Source organism: Anas platyrhynchos, chromosome 3 (assembly GCF_047663525.1).
Source record: "Anas platyrhynchos isolate ZD024472 breed Pekin duck chromosome 3, IASCAAS_PekinDuck_T2T, whole genome shotgun sequence".
Classification (NCBI taxonomy): domain Eukaryota; kingdom Metazoa; phylum Chordata; class Aves; order Anseriformes; family Anatidae; genus Anas; species Anas platyrhynchos.
In genome coordinates, this window is record NC_092589.1 from 65198340 (window position 1) to 65224709 (window position 26370).

Below are 26370 nucleotides of genomic sequence, written 5' to 3' on the forward strand. Positions count from 1 at the left end.
TGCACTGCTATGGCTATTTCAACTTTTATTAAAAATGAAGATCTTCCTTTGTTTTTCAGTCTCAGTGACATGCTCTGGTCTGAGCCCTGCAAGGCCTGGCTTCGGCTGGCACCAGGAGAGGGCTTTGCTGAAGAAAAGCTACTGGGCACAAAGGGGCTGCACTTAGAGAGGATTACATCTCTACAGGACTGCCGTGGGGGAGTTTCTGCAACAAAAAAGAAATCTCCCGTATCAAGCTTTTCCTTAGAAATACTCTAGAGGGAGTCAAATCTAAAAGTTTATTTATCTTTAAAGTATTTCAACTGTAGATCCCTCTTCTAAAACATTCTGTTTGCTTCCTGTTTATTTATTTTAGGCCTGTCTATTAATGTGGCATTTTTGTTTGAATGTGTTTGTACATTTTCAGATCAGATACGTGCTAATAGTACTTAAGAGGCATTACTTGGAGTGATGTGTCACTGTCACAGCAATAAATAGCCTTTGAAACTAGCAAATACCAGTTTTAGCTTTGAACCAAACAGAGTCCTAGGAAACAAAAGCAAAAAAGCAAAAAAAAAAAGAAAGTAAAAGAGTTTCACATACCGAAGAAATGGAAGTATGGCTTGTATTGAAGATCACTTTCTACAGTGTTTTCTATGGCTTTGGTATCTGGTGACACACTAAGTCCCTTACATGAATAATTTGCTTTAGAAATGTAACTTTGAATTGGATGTAACATCCCATCAGCCATATGCTACTATCTTGGATGAAGGTTGTGGATGCATCCTACTTTAAAAAAGTAAGTTCACTTTTAACATTGAATTATTATTTGAATATCCTATCTACTATCCTTGCTCTGCAGTGGTCATTAGACTGTTTTTAAACATATTAGACATATTTAAATATTTATTTAAACATATTATTTAAACATATTATTAAACATAAGAATTAAACATATACAGAGATGGAGGGGAGGGAGGACTGTGCTACTTCAAAAATTATTCAGTGGGACAGTCTCTCCTGGGGCAGAGCTACCTCTCTTTAACCTCACTTTGCATACGTATCCAGCATAGCAGCAGACTGGAAACTTTTCTGCGTTTATTTAGCTTCCACTGGTTACAGCTGCTAAATGTCTCCTGGCTTTCTGACAACAGCAGAAAACAAGCATTTGTCAGACAACCTATGAATTCGATTTTTTTCCTCAAAAGAGAGAGAGGGCAATGCTCATGAGGTTCCCTTCTAGAGATTCTTCCACAATCATTGAAGGAATTACATGCACTGCCTCACAGAAAAGACTATCTGGTATCTGGCAGCCCAGAAACTCCACAAATTCCCTGAGATCTAAACACCAAGCAGAGATAATGAGTGGGAGGCCAGAGCTAGCAGTTGAATTTCAACCTGGTTTCACTCATCAATGAACACATCCTGGTGCGACTCTGCAAGCAGAGCCCAATTTGTGCTGAGCCTTGTGCTTTGAGGGGATCTGTGTTTTGTTTTGTTTTGTTTTGTTTTTTGATGGGGGAAATGGGAAGGATGTAGAGGGAGTAGTCACCTGTGGGTGGAATTGATCTGACCACATATCTGCATATCTGTCACCTGGGCAGCTTTCATAATAAGAGAAATAATAAGACAGGATTTCTACAAGTGATTTGTTTATCTAAAGAGCTAGACATCTAAAAGAGCTGAGTTGAATCGTGCTTTAAAATGTGTAGGTGTCTGAAGTTAGTTGAAATAATTTCCCTTCTGCACTGCTGTGTACAAAAGAAAATGCAGAGGGGAGTTCAGGCAACTGGTAGAGCATGGGAAATTCCATTTTAGCTCACTGATATTTCCCAAATTATCCTTATTGCTTTTGTTTCACAAAGGCCTGAGGCAATCTGAAGAAGCCCCTGGAAAGCACTGCTCCCCTCCCTTCCTATGCCTGTGCCTCTGGAGGTGATGAGGGTGCATGACTGTAGTGTGGAAAGACTGTGCTCACGTTTCTCTTTGTCATTACATTTGCTATTGAGTCTGTAGTGAGAAACTGAATGGGACATCTCTGACCTAGCCGTGTTCATCCATGTTGATGCAGGCTTTTGCAGCCTATCCTTTGCGTCTTGCCATCATTGTTCTTCCCAGGTTTTGAGCTCCAGAGAAACTCTCTGTCTCCCAGCCAGCTCAGGCAGCTCTGATGGGCCCCGGGGATGGGTAGCTAGGTCTCCACATATCATCTGAATGTCTCTGTCACTGAAGGCTGGAAGATCTCTCTTCCCCTGTGACAGTCTCCTTGCTGGATAAGTCGCAGGTGGTTTGGGAAAGGGCAAGTCGTTGATCAGAAATCACTGGCGATGGCAGGGGTGAGCCACATCGGTATTCTTGTTTCATGCCAGGTGGGACAGGGGTTTGATTTCTAGATCTCTGTATCCTCAGAAGATGCCCTGGTCTAACCTAACCTAACCCAGCCCAAGGCAATCCAGTGGTTTCTGTCTGGGCCTTGCTGGAAATTCTCCCATCTTTCCTGATAGCATCAACCAAAAATAAATAAATAAATAAATAAATAAATAAATAAATAAATGTTATTTCCATGAGAAACTTCAACTTCAATGCATCCCCTTTTCTTACAAAGCTGCCAGGTTGAAAAAAAAATCTGTTTAAATTCCTCAGCAATATTTTTCCTTTAGCTCTTTCTAACCATAACAATGAGCTTCCCTGAGGAACACCATGGGCCATAGGACTAGGTATAGCTGTTTTTCGAAGAAGTCAGCTGGATGAAGAGGAAGCTGGGGTTAATATGAAACATCGCCGTACACCTTACATTGGCTCAAAGAACATATTTTCTTTCTCTGTCTGTCTGTCTCTTTCTTTCTTTCTCTCTTCCCTCCTTATTTTTTTCTTTTTGTTATTACATGAGATGGATTAGTTTTTCCAAAGCTCATTAAGAGGAAGTGCATCTCTTGCTGTCATTGTTTATGTACACTGATTGACTGCCCTCTCTCACAGTCAAAACCCAGCATTAGTAGAACGTTATAAAAGTATGTTTTGCTTAGCTTAAAGAAAATAGCTGCTGTCTTTGCTGCATGTACCCCTTTATAATGAAATAGAACATTTCATACTCTTTTGCTTCAAAACACTTTATAAGCATTTGTTCACTTGTCTGTATAGTAACTTTGAGAAATACCATTATTTTTATCATCAAGTCCATGAAAAAAGCTGAAACAGAGGGTAACTGTCCACAGTTATCCTTACAAGCTGCCCACCAGCAAAACTTGCACTGTGGTACTGATGCTGGGAGATTTGGTGTAGACAAGCTAGCAGTAGCCACAGTCTCTCCTGGGCCACAATTAGACAATATTACTGTTCAATTAGCAGGGGTCATTCACAGCACTGCTGCAGTTGTTCCTACCTACTGGTGGAACTGCAGCAGTGGGAATGTTCTTTGGATCAAAATCAGTACAGACACAGCAAAACAGACTTGTCCACAAGCAGGCCTATTAGCTATTGCAACATAATTCTTGTGTAAATACTCCCATTAAGTTCAGCTGGAATTATAAACTCTTAACTCAGGATGCTCTGCAAGTCATAGCTAGGTTGTGGAGAGGTGAAAACAGTAGTGCCAGTAATTCAGCTCAAACAGATTTTTTTTTTTTTTTCTTCTTTCCTTCTTCTTTCCCAAACCAGTTGTTGATCTTGAAAGCAGATGCCTTCAACTTGTTTCCTCCTGGAGGAGTGTGTGGCAAACATTTTTACATGGCAGTGGAGCCTGCCTTTCACAGTACCTTGGAGGAAGAAAAAGGCAGAAGATGTGACAAAAATTTAGGATGGTTCTTGAAGGACACTGACTAGCACTATAAAACCACAAGATGCTAGCTAACCATAGAAATGCATTGCTGTCATCAGAAGCACTGTGGCCCAGATTTGTACTCTCAGGTGAGCCAGGCTGCAGAATCTTTCCAGTTGTCTGCCTCAGGACTCTTATATGTAAAACCATTTACGGATAGCTAATTAAATTTAAATTTATAACCAGTCTTCATACAGATTATTTTGCAATAATCATCAGTCCCCAGCATTTTGGCTTCACCTAATTTAGCTAAATAGGTGAAGACAAACCTATCCAATTCCATATATAAATATTTTTATTTCATTTTTTTTTTTTTTTTCATTTCTTTAAACTAGCTTATTTTAATTCACTTAACAGCTCTTCCTGACAAGTGAAAAGGCATTTGAAAAGAGACATGACTACCTCATCATTCAGGATTTATGCTACCTATTAAACCCATGGAGAATACTGCAGCGAGGGAGATTATGTTGCATCTGTCCTGCTGGGGTCTCTTGTTCCTGTCTCTGCAGTGCCTCTTCCACATTATTGCCAAACACAGACACTGAAGTATTTGAACATTCAGGATGGTTATGCCTCTGCTGCATCAGGAGTCCTGGCTCAGCTAAACCATTTACATTCAGCCTACTAAGAGTTTGCTGCATGCCCAAGCTTAAAGAGAAAAGTTCTAATTTTTTTGTCCTCACTTTTCTGACTAATCACTAGAAACACTGAAGAGCTCTGCTTCTGTCCTTTGCAAAACCTTACTTAAGCACCATGAACTGTAGGAACCAGTGCCTGTGTGAAAGGGAGAAACACATGTGCACAGAACTAAACAGATCAATTTTTAAGAGGACTGGGCGGTAGGAGTTAGGGGGTGGGGAGAAGGAAAGCATATGCAAACTGAACTCTTAAGTAAACTCTGTTCTTACTTGTGGTATGGACTTTTCACAGTGTACTTTGTTGGAACTGGGTCTTGAATGAATAGAAGATGGGCAATAGATGTGACTCTGCAATCTCACATGTAGTTAGTCAGCGTTAACATCTGTGCAGTTATTTGTCACCGGTGTGCAGCTTATGTGGGCAGCAGGGTAAACACACCATATATAAATAGGCACACAAGCAAACAGCACACTAAAGATTTATAGCTCAGGGGTGATTTCAAGAGAATAGAGCTTTACTGCCTCCAGTGCCTGCTGGGATCCAGAACCAAAGAAACTGGTTTATTGAGTGTGAATCCCAAGATAGGAGGCCTGCTGGGCCCGGTCTGGTGCTGTGAGAGGCAGCTTGGAAAGCTTCATGCTGTCCCAAACTGCAAGAGGATGTGGTACCATGTGGATGTAGTCACTCAGATGCAGATGCTCAGCTGAGGTGTAAAGGCTCTTGTCTATTCTTGTCACCCACATACCCTGTGGCTCATTTCAGGATGGTTGGTGTGGCCCTGCAGGACCTGGGCTAGCTCTGCATCCCATGGGTGTGCATGTTCTCACCAACCCCAACTTCTGCTGCCTGAGCATCACCTGGGGCCTGGTGTGGCTGCCCTCCATGGCCCTGCCTCCCTGTTCCCAACCACATGGGGTTATACAGGTCTGTTGGAATGATGGAACCTCTGTTTGGGTTTTCTTGTGCCAAAAAAAGGCTGCAGAAAGGCTTCGGTAGAAGTCAGCCCTACTATGAAAAGAGGTATCCACCTGGAAATGAAAAAAAGATGAGAAAACAAGAGTAACACGGCTGTTTCACTGTGCTCAGGACTGTCTAGGTGGCAGCGAGCGCTGCGGGTTAATGGAGTCACCTCTCACCCCTGGAAACTAGTTTAAATCTTGCCTTAGGGTAATAAAGGGAAATTGCATCTGATGGTGTCAAATTAGTCCCTAGAGGACTTTTCTCCACATCACAAATTCACCACAAATTTCACACAATTTCTCATGATTGGCAGGATCTGTTCAGAGAAGCTGAGGATGGAATAGCTGGGGTTTTGTAGGCCAGAAGTCAGGGCTGTTTGCAGATGGCTTCAGCAGTATCAGGCCGACAGTGTTAGAACAAAGCCTCAGGTTCATCCCTGCTCATCAAAGCAGGGGAAACAAACAGAGAAGCCATCATCTCATGACAGGTCTAAACTATTATTCACCTCTACAGTCAAGGAGGTTTGGCAGAGCAAGCTCTGACCTATTGATTTACACCAATATCTCAATGAGTTATAAACCCCACTATTTGGGGTTTATAACAGTCTAAATGAGATCAAAAAATACAGCCACATACTTACTGGATTTTAAAATATTCAGATATTTTAAAATATAGTGGTCTTGGCATAAATAAACATGCAGATTCTGATGAAATTGGGCCATTTCATGTGGTTCACAATGTGTGAAATACTAGTTTGAGAGTACCCTGCCTGAGGTGCCAGGTGTGTCTCTGCTTCATGCATTCATGCACAGCACACATCTATGTCTCACATTTGCTTAGTAGATGCAGTATTTGAGAATAAGTAAGAGCATTTTCTGTGCATTAAAGACAATGTGAAGTCAGGTCCTATCTCCTCTTGGCTGATACCCATGCAAAAACACATCGGATGGATCAAGGCCTGCTACAAAAAAAGATGGAGAATTAACCCCAAATCGCTTTGTTCAGTGGTGTCATTTGATAAATAATGGATGTAATGAGAAAAAGGCAGCGTACAGTCGTTCTGATGCTGGCCCATTTGGCTCTTGGAGTAATAACCTGGTCAATCTGTGCAGGCTGGTGTTACTGTATGCTGCCCTTGAAGCATCACAGCCCCTTTCCATGTCACTACTGGCTGTCCTCACTTCAGCTCAGAGGACTTTTCAGATGGCTGCTTTCCAGATTCATTGACTTTGCTCATATCCTGTTGAAAATTCTTTATAACAGTGATGAATAGTATATAAACATGTGCTTAATGGTTTTGAAAATGAAACCTGAGTACTTTGCAAAGAGGAGCTGAAGTAGGTGGCAATAACACGTGCATTTGCTTTCAAACAGGCAGCAGTTCTGTGCCTTTGTTTGATGAAGAGTCTCTTGATGAAAAACCCTTTAGAAACCACGAGCTGCCTCATCCTGCTGGTCATTTTGGATGGTCCCCACCGGTCTTTCTCCATGCTGGTCAAACACTGAGGCAGCGACACGTCCAGCCCTTGACCCATTCCATGTCCCAGATGAGGTACAGTTTTGGGGCCAGCTCGGGGAGCCCTTTCTCGCTGCCTTTTCTGCCTGTCCTTCCCCAGCCTGGCACCTCCAGATAGAGTGTGTAAATTCTGGCTGAAAAGTAAAATTCTTGCATCCATTCCCACATGTTAGCACACTTAGCATCTCCCTTCGAATGACTAATAGCAAAACCTTGCAAGTCTTTAGCAGTCTTTTGTAATGCAGATCCCTGTCTAGCTCTTTAATATAAGTGCTAACATTTAAATAAAATAAATCTGTGTTCTGGTGGAAGTAAGCAATGACAATAAAGAGCAATTAGGTGGGCCAAACTTTAAAGGAAGTGAGCTTTTGTAGCTCTAAAGACCAACAACAAAGCTGAGTTAAGTGCACTAAGGTGAATGATAGGTGCTCAAATCCCCCCTCAGCACTGGGAAGGTGAGGAAGGGAGAACACTTGGAACTGAAAAAATATGTAAATTGTTTATAATATGTATATTGTTTATAAATTATATTTATATGTATAAATGTTTATGTAAATATAATATAATTGTCTATATATATATTTTTTTTTTTTAAAAAAAAAAAAAACTTTTTCTAACATACTCTCTCATTTCCTGTTATTCTAAAACAAAAATCCCCAGAGTGCATTGGTTGACATTAAGTCCGCCATTTGTCTCTGGTTAAGAGTAAAGATGACTTGAAATTTGACTTTAGCTCACTTTCATGTTCCATATAAGTGAAAGAATAATCTCTCTTAATTCTCAGTGCATGAATAGAGACACATAGATGAATACAGATATATCTACTCTTCCCACATGTAGCCTCTCTTCCATCCCAATCCATTCAAATGATACTTTCATCAAAAATAATTATAGAAAAAAAATACTATGGGATGTGATGTGCAAAGGGTTGCTGAGGACAAACAGAGACCATGTCATAGGCAAGATCTGACAGCAGAGGAAGGATACAGATCTATACTTACATTAGTCATGGTTTCTGTACAAATCTGTGTAGAATTTTTTTTTTTCCTTCAATAAAATACATCCCTTAACTATTTTAATCTAAAACAGCACTCTGTTAGCTAGTAAAAACAGTGAGGTCTCATCTTTTTTCTGGCTACTCACTAACAGCATAAATTAGACTTAGAAACTTCCTTCTGCTGTGGAACGTCTGATGCATAAATAACACCATATGTTCAGCAGCAGTTTAAATAAAATATCATTCTTACCTTGACAACGACAGTTTAATTTAGGAGCTATGTCTGTAATCAAAAATGCAAACTTGAAAGTGTTCTGCTTAATCTTTGTAAAAAAATGTATTACTTCTGTGCTGCCCAGAAACCATAGAAAATATTGCATTATATGCAAGGGGAAACCTTCATCATCTTTTAGCTCTCTGCTGCCAATATATACCAATCAGAAAATCTAACTGTCATCAGGAATGACCAACAGGGTAAAAAACTTGTTCCTAAGAGCATATGGACCCCGCTGGCCTCAGGAAATATTTGAAGAGTGCATACACATTTCGTCAAGATTTTTGAAATCCCAAAGGGAGAGGAAGGAATAAAAACATGATGGAGTAATTTAAAATGGCAGGTATTGCACTTTTCTTGTTCAGCACTGGAAATCAGATGCCTAATATTAATAGAAGCCATTATTTTTATTACTCCTATTAAAGAGGCTAACACCTGCCATCTCCCAGATTTCTGAGAGTGATTTAATTCTTCCTTCCCCTCTGCAGTTGTGATTATATTATACAGGATGGGGAGGCAAATGCCATCAGTTTAAACACTGACATTGACTTTACCTTTCTAGGGAGGCTGTACCTGGAGCAGTCGATTCAGAACACAGGGAGAAGCAAGCCCTCACAGCTGGAGCAAAAGTGGCCAGCCCATGGACCCAGAAGGGCCAGAAGGTCCAGAGGCATGTCCTTTGGGGAGGATGTTGCCCTGTTGCTCCCTGTGCTGAGGACAAGCCGCCCTGCTGCTGCCTGGCTGCTGGAGGTGGTGGAGACACATCCCAGTGCTGCACCATGGGGGTCTGCTTCCCCTTTGCTCTCCCGCCACCCTGCAGCTTCACTGAGGGCAAGGCACATTTTGTGGGGTTATTTGGATGGCAAGGGATGAGTTCCTTTTTTTATTCAGGGCTGAGCAGAGTATTTTAATTGTTTTTGTTGTTGTTGTTAATTCATTTCCATAAATAAAAATGGAAAACAACTTACAATTGATGACAGCTAGTTGAATTCCTCCTCTTCCTGAGTACATTTCACTGCCTGCTCCAGTCACTTTGCCTGCCTGTCCGTCCCACATTCTCAGGGCCCAGATGCAGAATAATTCATTTTACTAATGCTTGTTTCATATTAGTCCTTTACCAGCCTCAGAGATTGTTTACTCTCCTCTTAGTAATTTGAACTGGACTTTTCCAAATTCCTGCAATAACGTTTTTAAACACTTCAGCCAGAAAATTACAGCATCCTTCTTTTCAAGTCTAGATATCATCATCATCTCTCTCTCTCTCCATTTATATAGCCAGACTTAATACACATAGATAACCTTCTGACTGTATGCAAAGATGATTTGGGAAGTCCGATACAAGGCCTGATACCAGGTAGGTTTTGCAGTTGCTGCTGTAGTCTCTTGACACAGGCAGGTAGCCACATAGGATGTTGGTGAGAAATATTCTACCAAACCTCAGCCGCAGGATTTTCAAAGGTATTGCACATATTTTTCAGGCTACTGCATGGAGCATTCCCCTGAGAGCACAGCAGGCTTGGATTTACTGCTGCTGGCTCAGGGTGTGTTGCGCTCATGTAGTTGGAGTTTTCCCTATAAATCACATGCAAGTTACCTACTTTTGCCTTTGTAGCAAAGGAATGAGAAGCCTGCTCACAGTGATGCATGGCTTAATATTAGATGTTTTCTAGTAGTGTGTAGCTGAAACATTGTGAAATTGGAACATTTTACAGAGGTGAGTTTACTGTGCTGGTATTCAATGCCACAACACACTGGCATTGCTTCCAAATTTCTCAGAGGTTTTCACAGCTCATTTGCCCTCAGGTTCAAGCACAGGTGAGTCATGCTGATGGTGATAGGGTTCACCTGAAGGCTGCTTCTTCACCTGGGCTTGTTGTGTGACCAAACAGTCACTGTGTCAAACACTGTGAATAAATGACATCAGTGCCTCTTGTAGGTGGCTGTGTGCCTATTTGAGAAGGTCTGGCCAGCACATGCTGGAGGAAGGAAGAAAGGGTGAAGAAGAAATACGAGAGAGATGTTAACAGGCACAAATTTTTGCTGCGTTCATCAGGCTCTGGGTTCAGAGACAGAAGTCCAACTTCAGCCCTTCTGTGGAGGCGTATGGTTAACCCTCCCTAGTTTTTAGCGGATTCATAAGTAGTAAAAGGAATTAGAAATGTGGACTGGTAATTACCGTTCATAAATTTCACAGTTAACACAAGTCTGTGTGAGGAGATATGGTGCCAGATGTCTGGGCTGGCAGTGGATGAGGTTGCTGCAGGAACAGAAGTGGCGTCACCACATCGGTATGGCACAGGACCCAGGCAAATGAGCCGCACTGGGAGAGGCTGCTCAGTGCTGTACTGCACTGCCATGGTTGTCTTCTTTCTGACACCGTCGCTCACCTCTTTGCATGGTGCCATGTAGGAACGAGAGTGCATTCTCAGACAATGTAGGGGCATCAGGTCTTGCTGGAAATGGCCATTCCCAGGGCAGAATTGTAGAGGAAGCAGCCCTCATTTCTGCCAGTGCAAAATCAGGGTGACTTCAAACAGCCTTTGCTGTAGGGTGCAGAAAGATTTGTTTCCTTTCTCTTCTTATATTACTTTTCATTTTGCAAACCCCAAATCTCTACTTAGTAAGTTTTTGCTTTTCAGCACTGTTTCACCACGTAGAGCAGGGATGTCCAGCAAGAGGCTTGCAGGCAGAATCAGGCCTGTATGTTTGATCCCAGAAGAGTGAAAACTGGGCCAACACAGCATGTACCAACGCAATCCCTTCCTTTTTCTCAAGGAAGATATGTGCCTGGAGAGGAAGCATATGCTGCCCGGCTGTCTTTTTTCTCTCAACCTCTTTCTCTCATATGCCAAAGGAATTGCGCTGCATGCTGCACATCCCTGTACTAGTACTGAAGGAGACTGGGGAGGGGGGATGAAATACCAGGAAACTGCTGAATAGGAAGGTAGATATAGCAGATATTTGTACCATGTACTTCTGACCTCAGCAGCCTTTATCTATGGATGGTTTGTGTAGACTATTAATTAGCTATGCCATAGGTACAGAAAGACTAGAGCAGACCTAATGCATCACTAATTGCAATCTAACAGGATTCATTAAATCAGGCTCGCTCAGTCAGGGTTTTTACATTAGCTAGGGAAATCCCAGCTTCCTGGTCATTCTGTGACACCCCTTGCAAAAGAGATAAAAAAAAAAAAAAAAAAAAAAAGCAGACACCAATTAGTTATATAAATAGTTTCTTCTGTATTGGTAGTTCTCCCATAGTTAAAACCCACTGCCCAGGTATTGGATTCCCAGCAGAACAGTAGCAGTCTCCAATGGCAGAGAAGTGATTTTAAAGGTAGGAAGGAGTCTCCAGAGATACAGAGCTATTTATACCAAAGAAGGCTTCTTGCTTGCTCAGAAGTCTGATCCTGAACCTTCCAAGTCTTTTGATTGTTTCTTCTGCACATTCCCTGAAAGCACTTTGGATGAGGATGGTTTGCTCTCTGCACAGTTGTAGCTTGCATAAATTATTGTGCTTTATGAGAGTGCAATAGGACTGGTCCATACGCACATGATTTTAGGAACTGGGTGGCAAGAACATCCAGCACACGTGCACTGTTCTATACAGGTGATAGAGTACTCTGGTGATGACAGCACTAGATTTTCTTTCTGTTGGCTTAAAATTTATTTCACATATGTTTTGCTTTCTTTTTTAACCAGACGATGATTTCATTGATTTGATTGTTATCTTATGACCTCATACATCATCTTATATCACCAGGACTGCCTACAATGAAACAGCTCTCCCACATGATGAAGAGAGTACCATGTCAACTTGTATGCATACTGGTGATAGTGATATGTGCAGAAAAGAATAAAAGAGTGTGAGCAGGATAGCAAGTCTTCAAGTGACAAGAAGAGTTTCCAAAGGTCAGGCAACCATGTTTTGAAAGTGTTGTAGCTTATCCTGCTCAGTAAACTTTACTAGCATGACTCAAAATACATTTTTAATCGAAATTTCCTGGTGGCAGATCCCTGGTCTAGATATTATGCATAAGAAAAGCTAAAAATCAGTTGAAATCAGACCTTTGTATTATAGTTTTGCAAAGCAAATTGATAACACTCTTCCGTATCTGAGAATTTTGGATTCAATTTATTGTGCAGTTTTCTACAACTTTTGATTTTTGTGTGATTTTAAACAAGATCTTTTAAGGCTCCATAAAAGCAAGTGTATGACTTCCACTTGAGCTTTCACAACACAGAGCTCTCTGTCTAGTAAAATACCACTGACAATGATACTGTTGAATCTGTTCACCCAAGAGGTGAGATTTACTTTTGTTTTTCAGGGACAGAGACATCAGTCTATAGATCTGGAAGAGTAGGTTTGAAGCACCCCATGGTGATTTGCTCATCTCACTAAGCTACACACCAGGAGAGCAGGTATGTCTTTTGCCTTCATGGCCAATTAGCATTAGTGTCTGCAGGAAAATTCAGATGACTGGAGCTAGCCCCCAGGGCATGATATCACCCTTTCAGCTGGCTAAGGTAATGCAGAGGGCTCTTTCCTTATTAACCTACTCCTGCTGAAACAGGCACACACCAGGGAGCCATCATAAGGCAAAAGGAATTGATATTTTGGCAGGTTCCACACTTCATAATAGCTCTGGAAATAGAACCTGCCCAAATAAGCATATGTAGGACTAAATTCTGCCTCTTATTTCACACAGACATTGATATTGAAGCTGATGAGAGCTGAGTGTGCTCCCAGAAGAGGTCTTTGGAGAAGCTCCAGCATCTCTTTTGCCTGGATAAAGTGAGCAAGGTTGACACAAGGAAGGGTTTTCACAGGACATGCTTTTTGATAGAAAATCCCAATTCAGTAGAGTACCCAAATGGCTTTCAGATAACTGCAGCCAGGCCATTGCTGTGGGATAGGTGTGTGCCATGAGGCAGTTCTGGAGCCCTTTGCCCACCCACTGTCCTGGCTGGAGCAGGGTGGGAGGCTTCCACCAGCCGCCCGCAGTATGGGAGGTATTGCCCAGAGCAGTGGATCCACAATACCTGCCACTGGGAGGAATGAGCAGGTGGGACAGACAGAAGAGAAGCCTGCTGCCAAGGAGAAATCCTGGCCAGCACTTGTCCATCAGCAAAGTTGCTGTGCCCCCCTCAGCCTCGATATCCTGCTTCCTCTTCCCATTGCACGACAGCCAGTGCTGCTCAGGGAACAGCAGAGTGCTTTGGTTTCTTTTTCCTTGCTCTGGCTTCAGATCCTTGTTTTGCACTTTCCTATGGCTGGCAAGCAGCACAGCTTTGCATTTCTGAAGCCATAAGAAAGGAGTTGATTCAGATATGAGCACAGCCTGTGCTGATTGGGTTTTTCAGTGGCTGTGAGAAAAGGGGACTACTCATGCTGTACCTCTAGGATAATCTGAATCTGGTATAAATCTGATCTGCTGCTGAAAGCGGTGGTCTCATCCTGTCCTGTAGGGTCAGTCTTTCATTCCCACAGTCCTCCCTAGTGCTGTCACTAGCATTTATGTGGCTCTGTGGCGAGCTGGATCAAAGAGGGCATCCCACCGCACACCCAGCTCTTACCCACTCCTTTCACCATGAAAGGCTCCATACTGACATGAGCAAGTGCTACCTCTGAAGGGCTCTGCCTGCCTCTGCTAGTAGTTTGCTTCCCCAAAAATGGCTCAGGAAAGCGAAGGAGGAAATTAAAGTAGCAGGAAGCAACTTGTTTCTTTCCAGCAGTCATGGCTTTTGTGTTAGACTTGTTTCTAGACTTTCCCCAAATGCCAAAATGGGACAGACAGATCAAACCAAACTTAGAATAACTCAAAACACTTGTGAATTCACAACACCTCTGAGCACAGGCCGTGAAAGTTGCACCTGCTTAGTCCACGCTGTATTATTTTGTTTCATCTTGTACTTCAATGTTCCCTGCTATTTGAGGAAACTATACTTAAAGTGCCAGGAAACTTGATTGAAAATATGTTCAATAAACTCCCCAGGGCAGTTTGTGAAAAAGACAGTGTAGTTCAAGTAGCATCACACATGTTTAAAATTGCAACAGACACTTTGAAACCATGTGTTGTGTAATGATCAGGGTGCTAAATCATGTGTCAGAGCTGAGGGATCTGGTTTCTCTGAAAAGTGCTAATGTTTTTTGATGCTGAGTAGAAGCTGTGTTTAAAAGAAATGATCAGAAAGCACAAGTCAGTTTATGAGAGCATTAGTGCTTCAGATGTGGTTTATCTACTTAGCAGCAAACCCTGCCTGAAGCAAACATATTTTGGACATACGAAACGCATCATCCTATCTGCACACAAACCTCACATAACGATTCGCCTTGGTAGTAAAAGTAACCAGTGATTAAATTGCTGTAACAGTAAAGTTGGTAAAAAGCGATGTGTCAGAGACAGCACATTATTTAATGGTAGGTACCTTTCTGTTGAAAATGAGGGCTCAGTGCTGCCTCTTGGCCAAATCTGAAACACATTAGTCATTTCAGTGATTTGAACCTCATCCAAGACTTTCTCAGAACTGTTCCTAATAATGTCTGCACTGTCTTGCACTTGGAGTTGCCCCAGTATGTCCCTGCAAATCTGCTGCACCTGACATTCTTGGTGTTTGTAAGCCAGATCAGTGTTTTTGTCTGCTGACTCACTAAGAACCTGTCCATACTATTACGGGCTACCAATTGTTTAACATTTCCCCAAGAAGAAAGCTACTAAAACTCATTTAGGAGATGAAAGATGGGAAGAGCTGAAGCAGTCAAAAGCAGTTTGAAAGCAGAGGGAAGCAAGAAGTTTTCAGTCAAGGTAACCCCATACTGTTATTCTTTGACCTCTGTATGGATGAGAAAGAAGACCAGATCAGCAGGCACATCAGAGAAGAGCCAGGCACACAGCAACCCAGAAACCATTGTCTTTACCCTTACTGTGGCACCATTAAGTGATCTGGCCTTTGCCTACTACTGACAAATCACTTATTCAAGTGTAACGTATTCTCTGGGTTAAAGTCATATTTTTCACTTCAAATGTTAGTTAAGGGTAGAACTTCCATTCTCTTAATTTCACTTTTGTTCCGTAGCAGATGTGATTCCAGAGGGACTCTAAGTAGAGGAACCACATTTTCAGATATGTAGAGTGGTTCACAGTGTCAAATGGAGTGCAGGGTGGCCTTAGTGATAGAAATCCAGCAGTTCTTGTGGGTGAAAGTGCAGTGTGCAATAATATAGGTATATTATTTATTTATTTATTTATTTGCCTTGCCTGAATTTTCTGAGGAAATTTTGTTTGAAAGTTCAGTGTGCAACTTCAGTCTTCTGGCTGGCCTGAAATCATTTAAGCCACAAGCACCTGCAAAGTGCACAGATCCCACAGCAGCTTGCAGTAATCAGGGCTCTTGTAACCTCACTTGGCATCCTGTTCCTGTTAGTCCAATTTCAATCCCTACCTGCACGGTGGTGCAGGGCAATTTCATTTGAAGCAGAAACGTCATAACAGACTTTTGGACAATTAACTTCTAGCATTTTCTTGTAATTTGTGTTTCCTCAGTCTTCATTGTGCTCTGCCAACAAAGCTCAGGAGAGGGCCACAAACACAAGGCAGCTATGCTCCTGCCATGATCCTACTCCTTAGCTAAGTTCAGATCTTCCAGAGCCCCCTTAGCCTCAAAATATGTTAGCACTGTAGGCAATAAAGGATTCCTTGTCTCTTGCTTCACAATGTCCAGCCCAATGAACTCGATGGAACCCCTCACATTTGATTTGTTTGAGGATTTCAGGAGTTTTACAACAGTACCACAATTTATAATTTCAGGAGTCTTCAACCTTACCTCTACCACAGCAGTAGCTCACCTGAAAAATATCTTTTGTTACAATCCCTGCAATTGTTAACACTAAATTTTTGTGAACAACAAACTTTTATTCATTAAAAAGGCAGTTTATAAAGAAATGTTTAATAACAGCCCATTTCTAGCTTGATATATATATATATATATATATATATATATTTTTTTTTTTTTTCCTGATCTGGGTGTCCTTATCTGTGTTGGAGAACGTCCCTCAAGCAATTTCTCAAATATTGTGCCAGAAAGCATGGCTACATAGTCCTGGTACTCTATTCCACTCTATTCCAATATTGACCATCAGCACAAGGAAATGTTGTAGTTATTAAAGCCTGATGTATCTGCTTGTAATCTGTGTGATCTTCTTAACAAGGCCAAGCTGCCTTCTTCAGATGCCAGGTTTCTCTACTGTATGCCTTGCTGCATGAAATCTGATCAGGGGCTACAGAATGAAAGCTGGGTTCATGTTAACAGGTAGAACAGGTCTGCACCCTCTGTAGAGTCTTGGACCCTCTGTAGAGTCTTGCCATCTGTTAGAGAAAAATCCTAGACAGAAACACAGAGCATAACAAATAGGAAGGAAATGTTGCCGAGCTGGTGGGCTGTGAACAGTTCAGTGTATACATCTGGAAAGGAACAGGATCTCTCCTAACACATAATGAAAACTGTTCGGGGTAGTGCCACTTCATACAGTACTATGAGTCACAGGATATGTCCTTACAAGTCCTAGCACCTCATATGAGAGGTGTGCACATCTGGATGCAGTAATTAGAGGATGGCTTTCTGCTGTAGCTGTTCACATCCAGACGCAGCTAACGCAGATGCCAGGGAGCATCTGAATAACATTCAACAGGGGTGGCATACTCTGAAGCACCCCCTGAAGACCTGAGACTCTTGAAGATTTACTCCTCACACTTGAAAAACCTATCACATGCCCTTTGTTTCAGCAATAGGACACACATGGTGCGAGTCAGTGTTCAGGACGAAGATCCAGATTCAGGGATCCAAACAAAGCCAGCAGCTAAAACACAATCTGAAGGTCAGGGGAAGGGCTAGCAACAACAAGCTTTAGTTGTCAGCCAGCCCAGGAGCAACTGCAAGTTCTGGCTGCTCTCACCAGTCAGTTGCATGGGGTTACTTTAGCATGACCCAAAGTGGTTGCTTATTCAGTCATTCCTGCCAGGCCTCACTGGCAGGGAGGTCTGGTCCAAACCTAGGACCCAGAAACAAGCACTTGGTTTTTATTTGAGAAAATAAACAGAGCTAGAGTTTCAAACTGTGGGTGTTAAATGCCCATGAAGAACTTACACGGTACAGGTCATTCTCCCTCCTTGGCTTGAAATATTCCACATGAAAATCTGGCAGACCATATCTAAGAAACAAACACATTTGTCCCACTGTGGGATCTATTTTGAGATAATTCTTAACCAAAGAAGGGCTCAGCCTGAAGAAAACATTTTTCCCTGTCACTGGTAAATTGCAGAAACAATTTTCAAATATGCCTAATGTTGGACAAACTCTGCTATTAAAGTAAAAGCCTAAATTCAGGGACTTCAACAGAAGCCAATTAGTGCCAGACAGAAAACGCTTTTGACAGTTTCCTCCACATAATTCCCAGTTTTGGAAAAACTGTAGGAAGATTAGTGTCTAATGAAGTTAATATGAAAAAAATACAGTGTTCACCCTTTCAGCTTCTTGCATTTCTGTAATTCTTCTCTTGCAAGTGATAATCCTGTCAAATGTCATGACTATTTTGTAATTTTGTTTTTTAACTGACAAGATACTTGAATGACCATTACTAATATCTCTTGGTATGCAAAGCATGGCCATGATACAATGCAGCAAAACTTTACAATTCAGAGAGCAAAAAGGTTAAATGTAAACTTCTGACATTTTTCTTCTCGTATATATATTTGTAAGAAGAGATTTTTAGAAGAGAGTGATAGATTTTCACCAATATTCTTATATTCTGCATGTGTGAAGATTGTGTGATGATTTAACTGCATCGCAGTGTAACTTCTTTGGGAAGCTAAACTCATCTTAACTAGAATAATTCCAGCTTTGCATTAATATCTTTCAGAGCAGAACTCAGTATTTATCTTTCCTTTAATTAGTAAAGTGTCTTTCATTCTTATAGGAAATCTCACTGAACATGATGTAGAATCTATGTGTCGTGTGGGACAACTGATTTACAAGGGTCATACAAATTACAGCTGCCACTGAGCTTTGTCATGCATTGCCTAAACCCAAGTTTTAGTAAATATTGAAGAAGTGCAAGATTCTTGCACTTCTGATGACATTTTACCATGCTGACAAAATAAACACCATGGTATTTTAAAACAGTTACATTTCACAGGAAATTAAAAAAATGTATTTTTTTGCAATTTAATTAAAGCAAATAAGAGAAGTTCTACATAAAGCAGAAATTCCAAACTTATTTTGAATTTATTTATTAGAGGAAGAATGTGAGTAATTTAGAACAGGAGATTCCAAGTTTTCAAAAATGCGTGGATTTACTTGCAGCTCTGGAAATCCCCGAGAAAATGGAATTACAGATCACAACACTATCAACAGTCTCTTCAGAAAATTTATAGGGATCTCTAAATGAATAGTTAAAATACCATATTTCTTCAGTATAGTTACATGAACAACAATTTTGATGGCAAAGCCATTGTACCTATGCTGACAGAACTATATGGTGAGAGTGGAGTTTTTATCCATTTTGACTCCTGGCTCCTTTGCTGCAGAATATGCCACTTGTGTAGTGAAGAAGGTGGGAGATTGCAGGGAAGGGACAATCTCACAGCAAATGAAGTTTAATGCTCTCCCAGACAACCTTGATCCCATCATAGCCCAATTTCTTGCACAGGGAATTGCAAAACTTATTCAGAATGTAATTAATTGCATATAAAGAGGGTACATTAACTTGTAAGTTCTTTGGGAGCTCTTATGGATATGGGGTCCAAACAATAATTTGCAGAAAAGGGAAATCTAAGCCTTTCATAAATATCTTTCTATATTTTCTCTCCTTTTATTTTATTATTATTATTTTTTAATTTAATTTTATACAATTTTATTTTTTGAGGGTTGAAGTATAGTGAGATCTTTTTTCGTGGAAGTTTTTTTCCATGTCTGTACTTTGGAAGTGTTCAGAATGCCACAGTCTTACTGAGTAATACACTGTATATTTCCAAAGTATTGTCTGCTGTTTAGCTTGTTTGGCTACTGAAACTACCACAGTAGCTTTAATTCTGTTTAACAGTGTAATAGTGTAAGCCTATCCAGAAAATATGATTCCAGTAAGCACAGACAGGCTTTGCTGTCATTCTGATGACTTCCTATGCAATCTACTAAGATATTGTTATAATGGTTATAATACAAAAAAAAAACAACAAGCATTTATTTATTAAGTACCAGTACTTTTTTCAACATACAAATATACACATGGGATTTACTTATACTCTGTGTTGATGCAATATAATTTATTAGTCTCCATTTTCTTGATTTATTTCTATATACTATTATTCTTCTGTTATTTCTTTTTGCTAGAAACCAGTTTGTTAAATGCAGAATCTTCTGTGGCACTTCTGCTTTCTGTTACATGCAAAGATCATTTTATTTGTTTTCTTGATGATTTTTCTGGTTAAGAATATTCTTTTTCATGCTATTTTACTGTCAGGCATCTCAAAGTTTCACTCCTAGACTACTCAATCTGTAAGTATTTGTGGAGTAGAGCTATTTGTTTCCATACTTTTTTTTCTTTGCTGTTTTAAACATAAACAGTTAATTGTTTATTCATAGAATATGGATAGAGCTGATGCCAAGGAATTTCCCCAGAGCAGGGAGGTTTTTTTTGTTTGGCCAAATGTGCAGCACATCTAAATTGATATAAATTAATAGAACAAAAAAAAAAAAAAAAAAAAAAAAAAAAAAAAAAGGCATTCCTAATTTATATTGTGATAATCTAAACCAGTTTTGTTGAATTCACAATGTGTGGAAGGTTGGTGTGTATGTATCATTTTGATCAATTCATATATATCACATTAAAGAGATCCAGGAATAAATTTAGATGTCAAGAACTGTAGTCTTATATTTATATCCTTGCCTCTAAATGGGAGAGGCATGTACCTGATGGATGGACAACATGGTGGGTAAGGAATTTGCTGGATGGTCACACTCGAAGAGTTGCAGTCAATGGCTCAACGTACAAGTAGAAATTGGTAATGGGTGGTGTTCCTCATGGAAGGGTCAGTATTGGGACTGATGCTCTTTAACATCATTGTCAGTGACAGGGACTGTGAGAATGAGTGCACCCTCAGCAAGTCTGCCAATGACACCAAGATCTGTGGTGCAGTCAACACGCTGGAAGGAAGGGATACCATCCATAAGGACCTGGACAGGCTTGAGAGGTAGGCCTGTGGAACCCTCATGAGGTTCAACAAAGCCAAGTGCAAGGTCCTGCATCTGAGTCAGGACAATCCCAAGGACAAATAGAGGCTGGGTGAAGAATGAGAATTGAGAGCAGCCCTGAGGAGAAGGTCCTGGGGGTGTTGGTTGATGAGAAGAAAAACATGAGCAAGTAATGAACACCTGCAACCCAGAAAGCCAACAGTATCCTGGGCTGCAACAAAAGCAGTGTGGCCAACAGGCCAAGGGAGGTGATTCCTCATTTCTGCTCTGCTCTTGTGAGACCCCACCTGGATCACTACATTCCACTCTGGGGCCTCCAGGATGATGTGGACGTATTAGATCAATTCCAGAGCAGGCCCATGAGAATGATCAGGGGGCTGGAGCACCTCTCCTATGAGGACCGGCTGAAGGAGTTGGGGTTGTTTAGCCTGGAGAAGAGAAGGCTCCAGGGAGGCCTTGTAGAGGCCTTTTCAGTGCCTAAAGGGAGCCCACAGGAAAGCTGGAGAGGGACCCTTTGTCAGGGAGTGTAGTGGCAGGACAAGGGGTAATAGCTTTAAACTAAAAGATGGGAGATTTAGGATAGATGTTGGAAGGAAATTCTATACCCTGAATGTGGTGAGGCCCTGGCACAGGTTGCCCAGAGAAGCTGTGGATTCCCCATCCCTGAAACTGTTGAAGGCTGTGTTGGATGGGTTTTTGGGCAACCTGGTCTGGTGAGAGGTGTCCCTGCCCATGGTAGGGGGGGGTTGGAAATGGACGGTCTTTAAGGTCCCTTCCAGTCCAAACCTTTCTGTGATTCTATTATTTATTTATCTTGGGAACAGAAGATGTAAGACTGGTTGCCACACAAGATGCTTTTCAGCACAGAGGTGTTTCTCCTACTGCAGCTTCAACAGGTATCTGCTCTTCCTTATGGTTGCTATGGTTGCTAACTTTAATCCTTATCTTTTTTTTTTTTTTTTTTTTCCCCCTCCTTTAAGGAGGCCTTAATGTCTGGGAGAAAAAAAAAAAAAAAAAAAAAAAAAAAAAAAAAAAGCAATAGTATTTTATATAAAATGGAAAACTGAGGAAAAAAGCTTGATAGAAAGATTATTAATCTTATTTATATAATCTGTTATTCATATTGCTGTGCACATGGTTCTGATCAAATTCATTTTTTCTCACTACTTTGCACATCATACGAACAAAATGTCATTAAATTGGCATTTGCAGGACAAAACAAGTGCCACCAGGATGCTTTGAAGACAGCTTTATTCTTTTCATACATCCTTTTCCAGTTTTCTTGGTAAAGAAAGAAACCTCAAGAAATTTGAACATAACTGCAGTCTGTCTGCTGTGTGCCTTGTCAGCATGCAGACTTGTACACTTCTTTTAGGGAACATGGATTTGCTAAAAGCAATTATAGCCACATGGCAAAACTCAAAACAGTCAAGGAAGAGAAAGCATTAAAATGAAAGAACCTGGAGAAATGTCTTGCAAAGAAGAGATGTCAAGAGCCACTAGTATTTTGTATCAATGAAACTATGCAGATATTGCCCAAACTGCCACAGTGAGAAAGAGTGGTAAGGAACATTGACTCTGTCATACAGATGATGTGCAAAGGAGCCCAGCCAAATTATGGCTCCTGGATAAATCCAACAGCAAGCATAATCATGCTGGGCTGGGATGTGGCATGTGTCACCTTTGTTATGCCCATATTTTTGGTTCTCTTCAACTACAGAATAGAATGACTCAGAACACCTAAACTTTGGATTCACTTTAGGCTTTTGGTGTTTCCTGGGGGCTGAGATCCACCATTGTCTTAGGTTGCTTAGTTTCCTGGGAGAAAGTGGAAGCCTGGGTGCAGACAAGGGAAAACATGCCTTTTGCGGCAGATGCTGATCCATCTGAGAGTCAGGCCCTCCCATAATTTCAAGCTGGGGCATTTCTAGCATTAGAGGATGGTCTGGAAGTACTGCAGAGCCTTTTGCTGTCATGGAAAATGAAACACTATGAGAAGGACATTCTCCTTCCCATCATCCCAGGAGTGGCATTAAACCAAACTACAGAGGTGTCTTCACACTACTTCCTTCTTACTGTATTCATGAATATTTCATTCACAGAATGAAAGGTTAAACAGCCACAGCTAAAGCTAAAGGATTTGTTTAATTCCATTCACTACACCCACCGCTCAAAAATGGAACAACTGCAGGAACACGGGAGATGTGGCATGACCCCATCTCAAGTAGAGAAAGAGACAAAACCCAAAAGGACACGTGTCATGCTGGTACTGAGAAGACAGTCTAGAATGGACATAGGAAAAGTATTTGAAGTACACTCCTGCTTCCACATTTCGTATTAGCTGCAATGGCTAAGTCTGTGCGAAAAAGCTGCCTTCTCCAAATCCCATCAGATCTTTCTATCTGTAGACTTGTGAAGCCTGGGAGCTTCACTTCAGGCTGTGACTAGTAGGAAGCGTCCACATAAAAAATGCTGCCAGGAAGCATATAGGCCATAGAGAGCTGGAAGACCATGCTTTGGTCTTGCTAAGGTTTAATTCTTCATCTGTGTGATAACATCTTTAACTCTCAGACTGAGCAGTGTATATGTCTCTTACTAAAGACAATGAGAAACACAAATGGATCCTTACACTTACAAAAATATTTATATTTGTACAAATCACTTTTCAAAGTAATTTCTCTTGCAGTATTACGAAGACAACAATGGCTTTTATGGCAGCGGAGAAATTCCTCAAATAACACTCAAGACTTTTAGAATTAGCAAAGATCCTCCTTAGCCACTATAGATAAAAGCGTGGCTCCTGGAATTCAGTGGGAGCTTCATCATCAGTTTCAGTGGAGTCTGGATTTCAACACATAAGTATAAAGTCATAGAAATTAGAGACAGAAAAAGCTTCTTAATCATTTGGACTAGAGGCTCCCAAAATCTTTTAAATTTTGCTCTTTTTCCCCAAGGACTTTTCCAGCATTCAAGAATATTTCATAGTCTCTTTTAATCTGAGATACTCTTTTCCTGCCTTCCTTCCTAAGCATCAGACTCCTTATTTAGCTGAGGAGCAGAGAAGCAGAGGCAGCAGCTTGGAGCTCCTGGTGGTCCATGGACCCATGGATCCATGTTATTTCTCCCTCCTATTCCTCGCCAGCAACAACACCCTCTTGTGCTTCCAGAAGGATGAGGAGGAGATTCTGTCCCCCCATTTCACCCACAGGATTCTTTCTGCTTTAATGAACACATGAAAATCTTTACCACTTGAATAACCTCCAGTAGCCCCCATGATCTCAGCTTTGGCCACTATAGCTTGAATCTATCCTGCACCACTTCAGCATCATACTCTAGAGTGAAGCTTCTCCATCCTTTATAGGATTTACACATCTCATTTGGTTAATGGTCTAAAAATCTCCATTAAGTCATAGACTAACCTTAATAGTGAGGGTGCAATATCACAGGACGATCAAGGTGGTGTTCTCCAGGCATGAGGAAGGCAGCACCTACTCATACTATTTGAAAGCCATAGCAGACTTTGTCTACATGATTTAAACTGATAGATTCAGGCAGTCTTCCTAAAAAAGGAGGATGAGTCAGAGAGGGAGCAAGCATCAGTGTCAGGACATCATTGTTCACATCTTTTTTTGTGGAAAAAAGTAATCTAATGGAACTTCACAGAAGATCCTGTGAAGAGAGTTGAGCCTGTGCGTTAGTACAGTTTCAAAAGAGATCCAGATATCTAGAGTTATTAAAGCTGCTAAAGCAGCAGATTACCTGCAGGGATATATTCAGAAGTGTTAAGGGACTTTTTGATTGCAGCTAGGTTGGGAATCTCTGAGTGCTCTGTGTGTCTGTCTCCTGCACAATGCCTTTGATGGTCAAGTTTGAAGACACTGAAGAAAATGTCTGTAAGTAATGAACTGCTTCCCTTTTGTGCCTGTTGAGAGTTCACTGTTAAGAAGCTTTTATAACCCTTCTACTTATTCTATGTGTTCTTATTTCTACTTAATTATTTCTAGCTATATGTCAGACAACTTGACCCCTGGTAATGTATCACATACTATTCCTCATGTGCTGAAATACAACACAGGTGCAAGAGGGATGTTGAGAAGGGGGCTTCCTGGAGTGGGTACAAACACAGAAGGTGTCAGGGGTTCCTACAGGGTCCTGTAACTGCATTATAGTGCAGGTGGGATGTTGGTACCCTCTGGTCTGCTTCCACCCACATTCAGAGATTGGGTTACCCAAACAGTCCATAGACAAACACTGTTATTGCCAGTCAGCTGATGTAGATAAGGCTGGGCAAACCCAGCATGTGATGCTGAAGAACCTGAAGGAGGTTTTGTGTCTCTGCTTACCCAAGCTGCATTCATGTGTTAGCATTTCCAGACTCTCCTCACAGGTAGTTCTTCTTGCTTCCAGGTTTTAAATGTGGTTGTGTTTGATTAGCCCTGTGGGTTAGAACTCAAGAGGGGCATGATGTTTACAGTGCAGATGTCTTACGTGGGATCTGGTTCTCAGCTTCTCCTTATTGTCAATGTCAAAAAAAGACATTTTAAGGATTTGGCTAACAGATTTAGTTTAGAAGTTTTTCTCACAAAGAGGCAAGCAGTGCCTTACAGATGCCTCCTCCCCTAACTGTCTAAAAGAACTTAGATGAATAGCTCAGATGTAGACATTTATATTGCTGACACACACATGAAGTAAGAGGAAACCCAGCTAGATACCTATTAAGACATATATATATATATATATATGTATGACATTTTCATTTGGAGGTACTGAAATCAGATCTTACAAGTCTAAATTAAGCTCAAATTAGAGATGTATTTATGGTTTCTAGACATTCAAACATGGAAATTGGTCCCTTCAAGTTTGTAGTGAAGAAATGTGTTCATCTTTTCATCATCTTTTAGTTCCTCTATGATAGAATCCTATAGTTTTATCACTGCAGGACTGCGACCCATATCTACAGAGCAAGGCCTATATGTCTGGTGACCTAGACAGCTGTGAATTCTCAGACGGGGTCTAGAGTATGCAAACCATATGTTTGCCATGCCCATAAAGTGCTGGAATTGGACTCATCTGTAGTTAACCACTGCTGTGTGGGGGTGGGTGTATTGTACAGACTATAGATGAATATAGAGGTCTAGGTAGAGATACCTAGGAAGAGTACTTAGTAAGATCACTTTGTATTGGAGAAGGAACATGTTAGTGAACGTACTACTTGCTCTTTATAGCAGATATGTACATTACAGTTTACATGAACTTATCTAGGGGCCCAAGATGCAGTTCTCAGTTTTTCTGTCTTCTTATCAACATCTGAGTTCTGCAGAGCATTATAGTTTAACATGTGATTGTTGAGGAAGCACATTCTCTGAAGTTTTGTGCATGTGGAAAAATATGATAGCATTTGATTTTAAAAACTACTTCTCAAGAACTGCATAGCAAATCACACATAAAGTCTCCTTTTCCAATTAAAAAGCCTACCTTTAAGAAATGTGGCAATAAGCAGAGGCACATGGGCTGTTTGGCAGCCTGCCTGAAAATCCCTGTGTCCTACAAATAATCATTATACTACAGAGCATCTGCTATCCAGAAATAGACTGTACTGTCTCAAACCAGTGATTGTGTCTTTCTACACAACATGGTGGAGGAGTAAGCATTTTTTATTTTCTAGATGCAGTGTTTAATTTATTATTATTTTTACTTTATTTAAATTAGAAGTGTAGCTAAACAATGCTCAATAATACATAATGTTAGTAAAATACTAAAATATATCATACATTCTGCTTCAGATTTCTTCATATGAATGTTAAACATTTAGTTTCTTGTTATGTAAAGGTAGAACAGTTCTACCAGAAAGTTGTTTTCCAGTTGTCTGCTATTAAAAATTTAAACTGATTGAGATAAATGGCTGACATCTCCAAATAAATGTTTCAGACAACATACTA

General features: G+C 40.8%; 1 long non-coding RNA gene across 1 annotated transcript; it reads left to right on the forward strand.

Annotated features, from left to right (window-relative positions):
- Positions 1 to 3640: 3640 nt before the first annotated feature.
- On the forward strand, positions 3641 to 9079 carry LOC113843384 (uncharacterized). The gene is made up of 3 exons (XR_011807860.1): positions 3641 to 3885; positions 6770 to 6947; positions 8745 to 9079. It is a non-coding gene; the product is annotated as an uncharacterized lncRNA (long non-coding RNA).
- Positions 9080 to 26370: the final 17291 nt, after the last annotated feature.